The sequence below is a fragment of the Lepidochelys kempii genome, chromosome 2, assembly GCF_965140285.1.
Source record: "Lepidochelys kempii isolate rLepKem1 chromosome 2, rLepKem1.hap1, whole genome shotgun sequence".
NCBI lineage: Eukaryota > Metazoa > Chordata > Testudines > Cheloniidae > Lepidochelys > Lepidochelys kempii.
In genome coordinates, this window is record NC_136381.1 from 161,759,387 (window position 1) to 161,771,832 (window position 12,446).

At 41.0% G+C, this 12,446-nt stretch overlaps 1 protein-coding gene and 1 long non-coding RNA gene across 4 annotated transcripts in view; one reads left to right on the forward strand and one right to left on the reverse strand.

Annotated features, from left to right (window-relative positions):
* Positions 1-12,446, reverse strand: part of LOC144930222 (uncharacterized) — a 264,343-nt gene that overhangs the window by 50,979 nt on the left and 200,918 nt on the right. The window contains exon 2 of the long non-coding RNA XR_013635368.1: positions 10,249-10,298. This is a non-coding gene — a long non-coding RNA (uncharacterized LOC144930222). The remainder of the gene's footprint in view (positions 1-10,248; positions 10,299-12,446) is intronic.
* Positions 1,716-12,446, forward strand: part of LOC144930221 (uncharacterized) — a 453,637-nt gene continuing 442,906 nt past the window's right edge. The window contains exon 1 of one of the 3 annotated variants that reach the window (XM_078851665.1): positions 1,716-2,824. The gene's annotated coding sequence lies outside the window, so the exon portion shown is untranslated. The remainder of the gene's footprint in view (positions 2,825-12,446) is intronic. The other 2 variants (XR_013635366.1, XR_013635367.1) reach the window with 2 other exon arrangements.

Genomic DNA, 12,446 nt, shown 5'->3' on the forward strand with positions numbered 1-12,446 from the left:
CATCAGATGTTTACCGTGGAAACTGCAGCAGACTTTATATACACACAGAAATCATGAAACTGTGTGTATATAAAGTCTGCTGCAGTTTCCACGGTAAACATCTGATGAAGTGAGCTGTAGCTCACGAAAGCTCATGCTCAAATAAATTGGTTAGTCTCTAAGGTGCCACAAGTACTCCTTTTCTTTTTGCGAATACAGACTAACACGGCTGTTCCTCTGAAACCTGTCATAAAAAACCAACATTTTACTTAAAGAAAAGCCAAAAAGCAAAACCTTGAGCCCCTGTACGCAGGTTACTGTATACCCCAGAGCAGAATTTGCCACAGAATCTACCCCCTATTACAGAGCTGAGTTCAGAAGGGAAGGTCTTGCCTTCCCCAAATAGAACCTTTCTAGCATTTATGGCTACTAAAATCACCTTGAAAATGGAATGCAGAGCAAAGTGGTACACTAATGTCTACCGGCAGCCAGACCCAATAGGTGGGTACTGCCCCAGTCAGTGCCCGGTGGTCGAACTTGAACTTGAAAATGGGATCAAGGTCAGCATTCTTAACTCCTGCACTTGTGGGCCACTTTAGCAGAGACATCGAGTTTTGACCCCTAAAACGGTCTCCTATCCCTCCCCAGGTGCCAAAGGCTCCAGCTTCTCGCTGATGACTTCTTGTGGTGCATCGTCCCCCAGCCCCATTTTTGGCAGACCGGCCACTGCAGGGGAGAGCCGTGGAAAACAGGGCGAGGGTGTACGTGCGTAGTGTGGGACGGAGGGTAGGACGGATTGTCCCCTTCACTAACAGCCTCTTTTTCTCGCTGGCAATCCTGCAACAGCTCCACTGAAACGTGCGGCGGGCAGAGGGCGGGCTGGCTGCCGCCGGGCGTGGGCTGGGCTTGCCGTGGAGCATTGCGGGTGCTGCCCGGCTTTGCGCGGGGAGTTTTCTCCCCTGCCCCCGGGGGGGAGTCTCGGAATGCACCGAACAGCAGCCCAGGGCAGGTTCGCCTCAGGCGATTTCTGACCGGGCTATGCTACATCTTCCTCTTCGCGCTCTGATCGCTGCGGGGAGCTTCTTGTTCGACTTGCCGGGGGGGTCCTAGCCGCCTGGAGCTCCCTGGGAGCGCCCCCTGGACACTGCGCACACATCCTGTTGCTGGGGAATGGCATCCCACAGCAGCGTTCAGTGCTTGCTGCATTTGGCGGGAAGCTCCCCGCCCGGCGCATTAGTCCAGCTAGGATTTCCCCCCCCCCCACGCCACCTCGTTCATCGGAGGCGGAGCTCTGGCGGGTTTGTGTCAGAAAGACACTCCGGGAGAGCTTCCGCCTGTCTGGTCTCTGGTGACGGGGTCTGCTCTATTCGGGTTTGTTAGACTGAGCAGAAGTTTTGCTAGTCCCCATTGGAAATCTTTTATTCAGCCATTGCAACTACTGCTCCTCCCAGGTCTGCGTCCCCGTGAGGGGACGGCGCTGGGTGTCGCTCGTGAGGAGGGAAAATCCTCTCGGATTTATTTTCGGTGTCTACTTTCCTGCTGAACCTGTTGCCAACTCCGGGATTTAATCTCCTGTCCCAAGAACTCGTGTGGATGTATATTACACTGCACTTCTGTACATGCTAGGCTCCGATCGGACACATTTCACCTCTTCCCCTTCCCCTCCCCATGCAAGTTGAGTCTATTACTCAGGACAATGACTTTTGTGCACCAAAGTGAAAAGAAAATGAGCCAGGTGTGACAGAGAAATGATCCTCTTTCGCATCTGTGCGCACCCTTCCAAGCGCCTGCGTTGTAGGCACAGACGTAATTTTGGGATCCACCCTGCAACTGCAGTCACTTGTCACTAATTTCTGAATGATTTAGTCTGCCAGTTTGAAAAGTAGCTGGTTTGCGGAGGAGGGAAGGATTAACACTCCTTGTGGCTCATAAACACTGATCAAAACTCAGTCCCTTCTCTTTATGCCCTTCTTCTGCTCCTATCATTGACATCCACTTCTTACGGCTCAGCTCTTACCTAGGACAGCCTCTTATGGATCAGCAAGCAGACATCCTTCTTCTTACTGGGTGGTGTGACGGCAGCTGAGAACAGTTTGTGTGACCCAAATTATGAAATGCCATTGAGCTAATGAAAGCAGACCTCAAGACGACTCGGCCGAGTTAGCTGCAGGCTACAGCAAGACCATTATAAAAATAAAAAATCACAAAGTCGTTTGTTGCACAGGCTGCTTGAAGTGGTCTGAACTGAGGATGGAGATGTGGGAAGGAATAGGTTCAGGGCAATGTGCTTGGCGTTCTCGGTCTTTGTCACTTTCCTTTCAACCTTCCATGTAAACGCTCGAGTTAAACAACTCCAATGCTGCTACTTAAAAGATGGGGGAGGGGGAGAACCATGCCTAACAACGGCCAATAATATCTTGTACAAGCTTCAGGAAGGACAAGACCAGCTCAAGAAGTGGGTGGTTTAGATAAGAACCAAAGCGTGATTTTTGTCAACAAATGACGGCGGGGGGGAAGAGCCAGCTGTTCCAGGTGGCGTAGCGGGATAAGAAATCTCATGCTGAGAGACGTTATATGGCTGGGCAATTCATCATGAGAACGGATAACTTTATTACAGGAAAGTCGTAAAGACTTCCTGGTGCAAGCATGAGCCCAAGCTCGGAAATGAGGGTGAACGATCTCTTGCTAATAAAGAAAAAATATGAACTAGCTGCTGAAAGTTGTGGCTATTTACCTTAATTAGGGAAGTGTAAGAAGACAATTTAGGGAAGTCCAGTTTACCATCATGAGGAACCTACTTTATCAATTTAGCTAAAGACAGAGTTCTGCAAAGTTTGTCCAACTGGTAAGTAAACTATTATAAAAGAGGAAGCCCAGAAGGTAGGTGGGGGGTAGGTGTGGGTGTGTTGCTTGGAAGACTTGCCATCTACTATTAATGACTTATTGCACAGATTAACAAATTGGTTAATTTAATTACATGGCCCACTAACATCAGACAAATGCATAAACTCAGGTTCAATGTAATCTTCACTAACCTTAAAATAATAATAGACCTCAACTATCTGAATTTAAAAAAAAAATTAAAACCTGCAACTATGATCAGAAAATGGAAGCTTAGTTAACAAGAGCCTCAGTATAACAATGTTGCTCAATTAGGAGATGGACACTCTGAGTGAGTAGCTTATGTAAATCATTGCTCCAAGTGAAAAATCAAGTAAGGAGGAGAAGTCAAGGGTAGAAGAGTGATTAAACATGCTTAAAATGAATTGTGAATATATAACCACAGCGAAGCTTGAGAGACATTTGTGAAACTCTTCTAAAAATGTAGATGGTAGACCAGAAAGTTGATGATAGCTATGCTCAGACAATGCTGAGAACAGTTAGCTGATAACATAGTCAATTGAGGTTAAGCTACATTATTCATCTTGTAATACTGATCTGGAACCATGTCTGAATGGCTTAGTTCAGTACTTTGGAAGCATATGGCGCTAGGCGTAGTCTAGACCACAGCTATCTGAATGGAGAATTTAATTGTGATGAAGGTACACTTATTTAGATATGTGGGTGGGCGAGATTCTGTGGCCTGCAATGTGCAGGAGGTCTGACTAGAGTATCATGATGGTTCCTTCTGATGTTAAAGGCTATGAATCTCTCTGTAAGGCCTTCTTGTTTGTGATTGTTCCATTTGTACAATTGCTTCCACATTTCTCAGACCCATTGGAACTCCTTTGTCACTGAGCCATGTCTGTCTTTGGCAGGCTGCACATTATGCAGACTCTCATTGTGGTGTCAATCACTGTCCTCTCCGCTCACAAGTAAACATTACTTCCACTCCATTCAGATCCTCAAAAGCTTTGCAATATGATGTTTGGCACATCTTGGTTACTGAGGCAGTCCTGAAAAATCACTTAAGTATGTATCTACCAAAAGGGAAGAAGAAGGAACTGAGTTTCTATGTTGAGCCTGACCTGCCAAAACATTTGGCTTGCATCCAAAACTGAAAATACTGTTGTATTTTGAAAGTTAGACATAAGATACAATTTTTAAAAGCATCTCAATGACTTAGGAATCCAAGCCCCAGTCAGACACTTAAAATTTTCAACATGACTTGAGTGACTTATCCATTACCTCCTAACTGTTCTTATGGGTAGCACTTGTGTTTAGTCTATACAAATCTTTAACTTGTTGGATTTTATTATGGTGGCTATTCTATTAATCCAATCTGCTGCTATCTGACCTTGCTCAATAATCTTCCTCTTATTATCCAGAAAAGTTTAGGTTTTATTTCTCAGTGTTAATAGAACTTTATGTGGCACATATTTGTAATTTTATCCTTAATGAGTATCTTAATCTGTTAAACACCATATGTCTCTTTCCATCCTGTTCCATACATTTTCATTTGCCGGTTGCCTTTCCATGGCTGCTTAGATTGCACTTCTGTGGTGCTTCCTAGGAGTCCAGGTTGTTCACTACCACCTGCCCTTAGCATGAGGAAGCCTTGTCGGTGCCTGCCAGGGGTCAGCTACCCATCTTCACCAGCCATAGGCAACATATATTCCCCTCTAGATATATGCAGGATATAATAATTTTATATAGCACTTTCTCATCAGTAGATCTCAAACCACTTCACAATCTATTTATCATTACAACACCCCTGCGAGGTAGGGAAGTACTACTATCCTCATATTTATTTATTTATTTTTAAACAGAGGCTAAGTGATTTTTGTCCAAGGTCCCACAGGAAATCTGTGGTAGTATTGAACCAGGTCTCCTATGTCCTAGGCTGGTTCCCCAACCATAGAACCATTTTCTCATAGAACCTTCCTTAGGCAACTACTTAAGTGACTGGCAAATATCAGATTCCTAGTAGTGATAGCCTTTAACTGAGGTTACAAGTAAATAGTACTGGAAACCTTCAATACCTTCAGATCTTAATTTGTGCTGGGGCTTGCTGGGACTCAGCTCTGACATGTCTTTTCATGCCAGGGCACAGCCGAGCACCTCTTCTGTTAGTGGTGTATGGGGAAGAGACCTTGCTCATATGGTGTGTGAGAGATCCTTTTTTTTGGAGAACACTGTTGTTGTTGCTTGAGCCCTGGCACCTCTTTCTTTACAAATTTAAGCACTGTGAAAGTAACTTGCTTTTTGAAGGCCTAGTCTCTCTCTTCCCCTCCCCCCACTTGATTGCACCAAAAAACCTTATTCCTTGAGAAAATAACTTGATTCACTGGCTACTGCTAAGGAGGGCCATTTATTCAGTACCTTTGCACTTAGTGCATAATTTCTCACAGTGTAGCTATATAAAAATCTTAAATCCTTAATTAAATATATAAAAAACAATTAAGTACTTAAAGGCCATGTTTGGCACTAATCTACAGGAAATGACAAGCTGTCATCCATTCATTTTTTCTCCTGAGTGTAGGCCAACATTATCTTCAAAATCCTGCATGCTCTCAGGTCTCTCCCTGATCAGAGCCCCAAAATGAATTTCCCCCCATGTGGAATGTCCAAAACACCCAAAATTTGGATGTCTGTCTTGGATTAGAGATGGAGAAAGTTGAGGCTCCCAGATGGATTTCAGCAACAGGGAGTGCAGCCTGCTGGATGACGAGTACTTATCCAGAAAGCCTTAGAACAGAGTCATTGTTGGCTAAAGAATAGGGCTGAGGTACAGGGCCTTATCCAATACCTGTTGAAGGCAAAGGGAATCTTTATATTGGCTTCAATGTGAGTTGAAACATGCCTCAGGTGCATTGATTTCTTTTTTTTTCTGAGTAGGTTTGGCCATTTCTAATAATACCCTTTTCCCATACCCATAGTAAAGATGCTATAGAAATGGGCAGGAGAAATCAAGTAAATTTTCCTGCTAATAAGATGGTCACAGCTGTTACTAAAACAGGCACAATTTAGAGTTGTTTGTGTGTATATAATGTCGTCTGCAGTTTCCACGGTATGCATCCAATGAAGTGAGCTGTAGCTCACGAAAGCTCATGCTCAAATAAATTGGTTAGTCTTTAAGGTGCCACAAGTACTCCTTTTCTTTTTGCGAATACAGACTAACACGGCTGTTACTCTGAAAGGCTTCTAAGCTGTAAATTGTGCTGATTTGTGTCTCAGCCCAGTGCGTGTGTGTAAAATAATTCATCATTACTTAATAAATGTTAAAGCTTGTTTTAAATAACACACACATAAATGTTAATTATATTGTTGTTCAGAATGACTCCACTACTCTGGTGAATGAGGTCAAACACAACACATTTCTTTAATACTATACAACCTAGTTTACAACTGTTGTATCTTATTCCAAAGGTAGAAAACTAAAATTAAACCCACCTGTAAGAAGTAATCATTAAAGTACTGTATTATTGCCTTTGTATTACTTATAGTGTTACAGAAACCTAGTGCTAATATTCATTCTTAGCTGCTTCTTCAAGAAAACTTAAACAGGGTATTAATCCAGATGATTTTTCTCTTTGACTCTGATATTTTTTGAGCTTTAAGGATTAGTTTCTAAGTTTAAGCAGAGGGCAAAGTAATTCTCTCACCATATTTTGGATGAATGATGGTTATCTTGGAACAAAATTTGTTTCAAAGACATTCATAACTGAGCTGGTTAATAATTCAGCAGTTAACACCTGAACTGAGTTGTGTTTTAAAGCAAAGCTTGATGGATAAGCTACACTGAAACACTAGGAAATGAAATAGAGGCATAGAGAAGTTCCAGGGATATTCTAAAACATGAGAACAACAGTGATCAAATGGTTAGATTATTGCCAACACATTGCTTTTGCTGATATTACCTTTTATGCATTCATTTGTTTTTTAATATAGGGAATGGAGATTGTCTTTAAGGTTCAACATTTTAAACAACATTTAGTTTAACATTAAGATTTGACATTTTAGTACTAATGAAAGGTGCTAAATTGAAAGCCCTGGAGATCAGTCCACTTACCCAACAAAGACAGTATGAACAGTGCAATGCAAGCTTTGTCACATGGACTGCAGATAGGCATCAGTCTTGACTTGGAGGTACTACAGTGAAGGCAAGAGGGCAATGTAACCTCTATCAAATTCCTGATTGGATCTCTCACTAACTAATTTAGAAAGGGAATTTTAATATTTACACTACAACCAAAATACTCACATAATGTAACAATACTTCAACACTGAAATGTTTCACTTTACTAAATACATCTTCAACCAGCAATTGTGCTTAATTATTTGTTGTTTTCAGATAACTAATCTGGTGCATACTAGTGAATAGTGACTAGATCCCTCCACGGTTTGGGATTTTAGAGTCTTTCATTTCTATGTCACTGGTGCAAATCTGATCTGCGATGGTATCCCTGGAAAGTCATTTTTACCTGAAGGTGATTTGGTGAACTATGTGAACTGGTGGACTCAGACCAGATCCTAAATTACTGAATACTGGGAATAATCAAACACCATTCTGTGTCAATGGGGCCACTACCACTTTACCTGAAGCCACAGCAGCATGTCTGCAGTGTGTGCATAAACCAGAGCAGATCTAGATTCCCTCCAAACACTGCTTTATCAGACATCCCTCTATCCTTCCAGCCCTATGCTGGGAAATGTTGGTCTAATCAAGGCTCATAAGGATTGATGGTCAGTTTCTATCTCTGTTTACCATAAACCTGTTGGTAAACCCTTTCACACGTGAAAATAATAGAGATCATCTTTCTAGTGAGGCATGGTTTCAGTTGTCGGCTGGTTACTGCTCTTGATTTGTTACCACATCCTCCCCAGCCTTGGCCTTGCTTGTGCCTTGCTGGTTTTGCTAATCTTTAATGGAATGCACCCTTTCAAGGAGCTGGCTTTTTTTAATGACTTCCACACCATCTGCTTCTTTATTTTCTTCCTGGTTAATCATGATTTTTATTTGTAATTTAATAACTTCTTCAGATATCTGCTTTAATTAACATTGTGCGGATCTCCTTAGCAATTATGTCTTCACACTAGGGTTATTTAGTATTACAAACCACCCTATTATTTATTTTGTTATGCAGGAAGTTAGACTAAATGATGATAAAGGTCCCTTCTCACTTTAGAAAACTCAGATTCCTTTGTATTTTAATCTCTCTCTCTCTCTCTTCATGGTGTTACTTCTCATAAAACAAGATACAAGAAGTAGCAGTGACTTTCTTTTTTGCTTGACATACGGAGTAGCATGTTAACATATGTTCACAACATAGATTAATTGGGCAAATTAGTTGAAATAAAAGTGCTACAATCTTTAAATTGTGGAACTAGGGTATAATCCACAATCTACTAGAATGGCTTGTGCTGCCTTCCTCTTAAATACAGAGGGCCTTATGCAGTGCCCCGCCCTGATGCAAAGGACCAACTTCTTTCAGATGGAGCTCTGTGTCATGAAGAACTGTGATGTCTTCTACATATAGTGTTTACATAGCACTAATCAAACTTCTGTAAAGCCACATCTAGGTTTTCTTTAATACTCATTCTTAAAGGTGAATGTGTGTTAAACCTCCAATACTTTCTTTCTCCCATCACATACTGGAGCAAACAAATCTTACACTGCATTGACTTTTCCTCTGGCTCTATAGCCATTAAGTACAGCAGAAATATTTTTGTCATAAATGCTTCCTGTGAGAGTTAGCTTTGAAGGGGCTTTCAAATTTTTCCTAGTTTGCTTGAGTTTGATTTCCCAAAATCATAATGCTGTATTCAAGGAGTGGCCGTTTTGGATCCTTTTAATTATAGAATCATGGAATTAGAGTAATGTAGGGCTGGAAGTGACCACATGAGGTCATCTAGTCTATGCCCCCACAATGAGGCACCCCTGCGGTCTACCCTGTCTACCCTGTTCTTAAAAAAACCTCCAAGGACATGGATTCCACAATTTCCCTAGGATAACCTGTTCCACTGCTTACCTATAGCTTAACTATTATGTAATGTTGTCATTGACAGAGAGGGCACATGGATTGTCTAGCTGTTTCTAATGGGGTTATTGTGTTGCTAAATTCAGAAATGTCTGGTAAAGACTTTGAGGCTCTCCAATGGAAGGTATTGTAGAAGTGAAAAGTATTTATTACCTTCATTCCCTACTTCTATTTTTAAGGGATAATGGCATAAAGTCTTGCAAAAGAAGCATGGGATCTTGTCTTGATCAGTTCTCCTTTTGAACACTTTGTTGTGCTGAAACTCAGGTCTTGAATGGATAATTGCCTCAAACAATAAATGCCTTATGTTAAATTAATTTTGATCCTTATGAGTCAAGATGCCTAATTATTATTTTTCCAACAGGGGCAAATTGAACCACTTCAGTGTCTCTCTGTCAGTGATACAGTGAAGGACTTGAGATTTTTTTTTAACTGATTGCAGCAGTCAAGTACTGATTGATTCTAGTCAATGCTAACAAGCACTATAATATTTATTATGTCTTGTTGAGCAGAAGGTAGCCAACATGCATTTCACAGGCCAAATGTGGCGCGCAGATATCAGTCAAACTTGGACAGAGCACTGCATGCTGGGAACTGTAGTTTTCACACCGGGTACCTCTATGCTTAATTAAAAAAAGATGACAGCAACTTAGTGGGTTGCCAGTAGGGTAGCCTTCTTATCAATCTTGTATAGAATTATGGCGGAAATGGATGTAATAAATGTATTTAAGCATTTGAAAACTGCTTTCCTTATGAAGATTATTCATAGGGTAGAAATTAGGATTAATTCAGGAGCAACATGCTGACCTTAAAAAGCATCACCATTTTTTTCCCAACTAAGAAATATTAGTTACAATGAACTTTTCAGTCAATTTTAGCATTGCAATAACAATTTTGATAGTATTTTTATATCTGCATGTTCTCTTAATTTCAACTGATCTACTGAAGAAAACTAGAACAGTCTCATTCTACAGCATGCAAATAATGTATCAAGTGGCAAAACTGGGATCAAAACATGTGAATGTTTCCTTTCATTTGCATTTCTTTCATTTTCTTCATTTCACTCATGAGAATCAGAGTTTTCTAGACATTAGTCAGTCCTAAGTAGCTACAAAGAAACACTTTCATTTTACACACAAAATAAGTTGCAGGTGGCTGTTCTTGTGCAATTTAATTTTGAGTGCTATTCCAGATTTTTTTTTCTTAAACAAATCAAAGATGACATCAGAATTGGCCTCTACTCTTGAATGCTTCTTTGTAAAGAGAGAACTCCGACTCTAGACAATTTTTTTTAAGAGGTGCTTATGTAGATTTCCACAAAACCCTTTTGTATTTGCCTTTTACTTACAGTTATTGAAATCCTCGTCTCTTAAGTGTTTTTCCTTTTGAAAAACTTCCCTGTAATAAGAAATAAAATACCTTGAAAAATTATGGACCATGATTCAACATCAAACACAATTTATGACTTAAGACCACATTCTGACTTCACTTCTGCTCCATTCAATACAAGACTAGTGTGTGTGGTGGGTTCTTTTTTTTAAAATTTATTTATTTTTAATTTTTTAGTATTCACAGATAGAGTAACACAACATGGGGGGAGAGGGGGAAGGATCATCAAGTAGTTTACTTCTGACATACTTGATTTTCCCCCACCCCTGCCATGGGGTCAGTTGGGACCACATCAGAGGTAAATGCATGATACATTACACATCAACTCCTGCTCTCAACTGAGAACAGCTAAGACTAGAAAGACCGAGATTCAAACCTGGATCCAGAAACCTGAACTTTGCTGAAAGGGCAGATGAGGTTTTAATCTTGACCATTCGTGCCAGTTTTAGTTGGAACAAATTGCCTCCCAACTGCAATGTGCTGCTTGGCTCACCTGAGGAAAATCTTTCCTGAATTTTGACCTGAAAGGGCCTTTTAAAACACATTTTTCATTTTAATAGCAGCTCGGTAGTGTTCTAACCAGTGGGACCTGCTGAAGAATGCCATTTCTGTGCAGGTTTTGTAAGCTCCCTTTCTGCAGGAAGCAACGTAGGGCAGGACAGATTTCCTGGCATTCCTGCAGAATCTCCCAAATTCCTCCCTGCAGAGATTTCACTCATCAGTCATTTCTACTGAAAACAGACAAGAGCCAGGAAGTTGAATTAAAGCTGACCCTGTGTCTTTTACTCAGAGTTTTACGTAGGTGTGTCAGCCTCTTGATATAATACAAGTTCACCCACTGCTCTTTCATTATGTTTCCACTGGAGAATCTTAACCATTTGATCACCAGACGTTAGATGCTCTTGACTAGTATGCATCACGTTAATGGCAACATATAGTGTCTGTGACAAGGAGTTAATGTTGCACCTTCATTTTAAATTTTCTTCCTGACCTGTTTGTCATAAAACAAAATTTAAATACACTCTTGAAATATGTTTTGCATTGACACTACTAACTTACTTAGAATAGCATACAATTGTGTTATTTGTCCTGAAGCATCCTACAGTAAAGTATTTGATACACTACTGACCAAATCCTGCAGTGTTTATTCATGCAAAATGCCTATGACAGTTAATAGGCACTCTCTGTGTGCATGAGGAATGGGTAAGAATGACAGTATTTGACCATATAGTGAAGTCACTTTGTGTACCAGGTTGAAATGTAGCCACTTCCAGGGTGAAACACAGCAGCTTTTAACAGTGAACAATCACTAAGGACAGGAAGTGAAGAAGAGTACTGAAGCCATTTGAAACCACAGGAGAAACTGGTGTGTAACAGGAATTTTTGTATTGGATGTCACTGTGGCTAGCACGCGGATGCTTGTGAAAAGTGCCACAGGATCTCTAAGAACAATTCCTCATTGAATGTCTTCTTGGATTATATAAAATAGTCTTGAATGACAGTTTTCTCAGCAAGCCCTCAATAACACTCCCTTCTGCCCCATATCCTAATAATCAAATATGGCAATTCTATTGAGCACCGTTGCACCAGCCAGAGTGACTACAGTTGATTACATCGCATCTAGCATTGTGTAGTGAGGTTACCCTGAGCAGCACCAGATAAGGTACAGGCACGCACCCTTTTGCATATTGATAGAGAGTTTGAGAGCACCGTGTGCTGGGGTGTTTTTGTCCACCCTGCTGACATGGCTGAAGAGCATACAACACAGCTTTTGGATATAATGTGTGATTGAAGGAAGGCCAGATCTCTGTGAGATTGACATTTTGCACAAAGTCAAACCGCTTTATGCTAACAATACATAAGCAATGTCTCCATTCACCCCAAGTCTACCTATAAGAGAGGCCAGGTTTCTGACCCATATCACAGTATAGGTAGAACAGAGGTTTGATAGATCCTGAAATTTTGTCTCAGCCAAAGATGGTTTTTTCATCCATACGCCAGACATGGATTTCATGTAGGAGGTGGCAAGGCCTATTCATCAAAGAATGTTGATTTACTGTGACCATTTGAACTCTGCTTTCAGCTTAGGTAGATGCACTCATCCATGCTCTCCACAGTACTCAACCCTATCTGTACCAGGGGTTCTCATGGCCCATC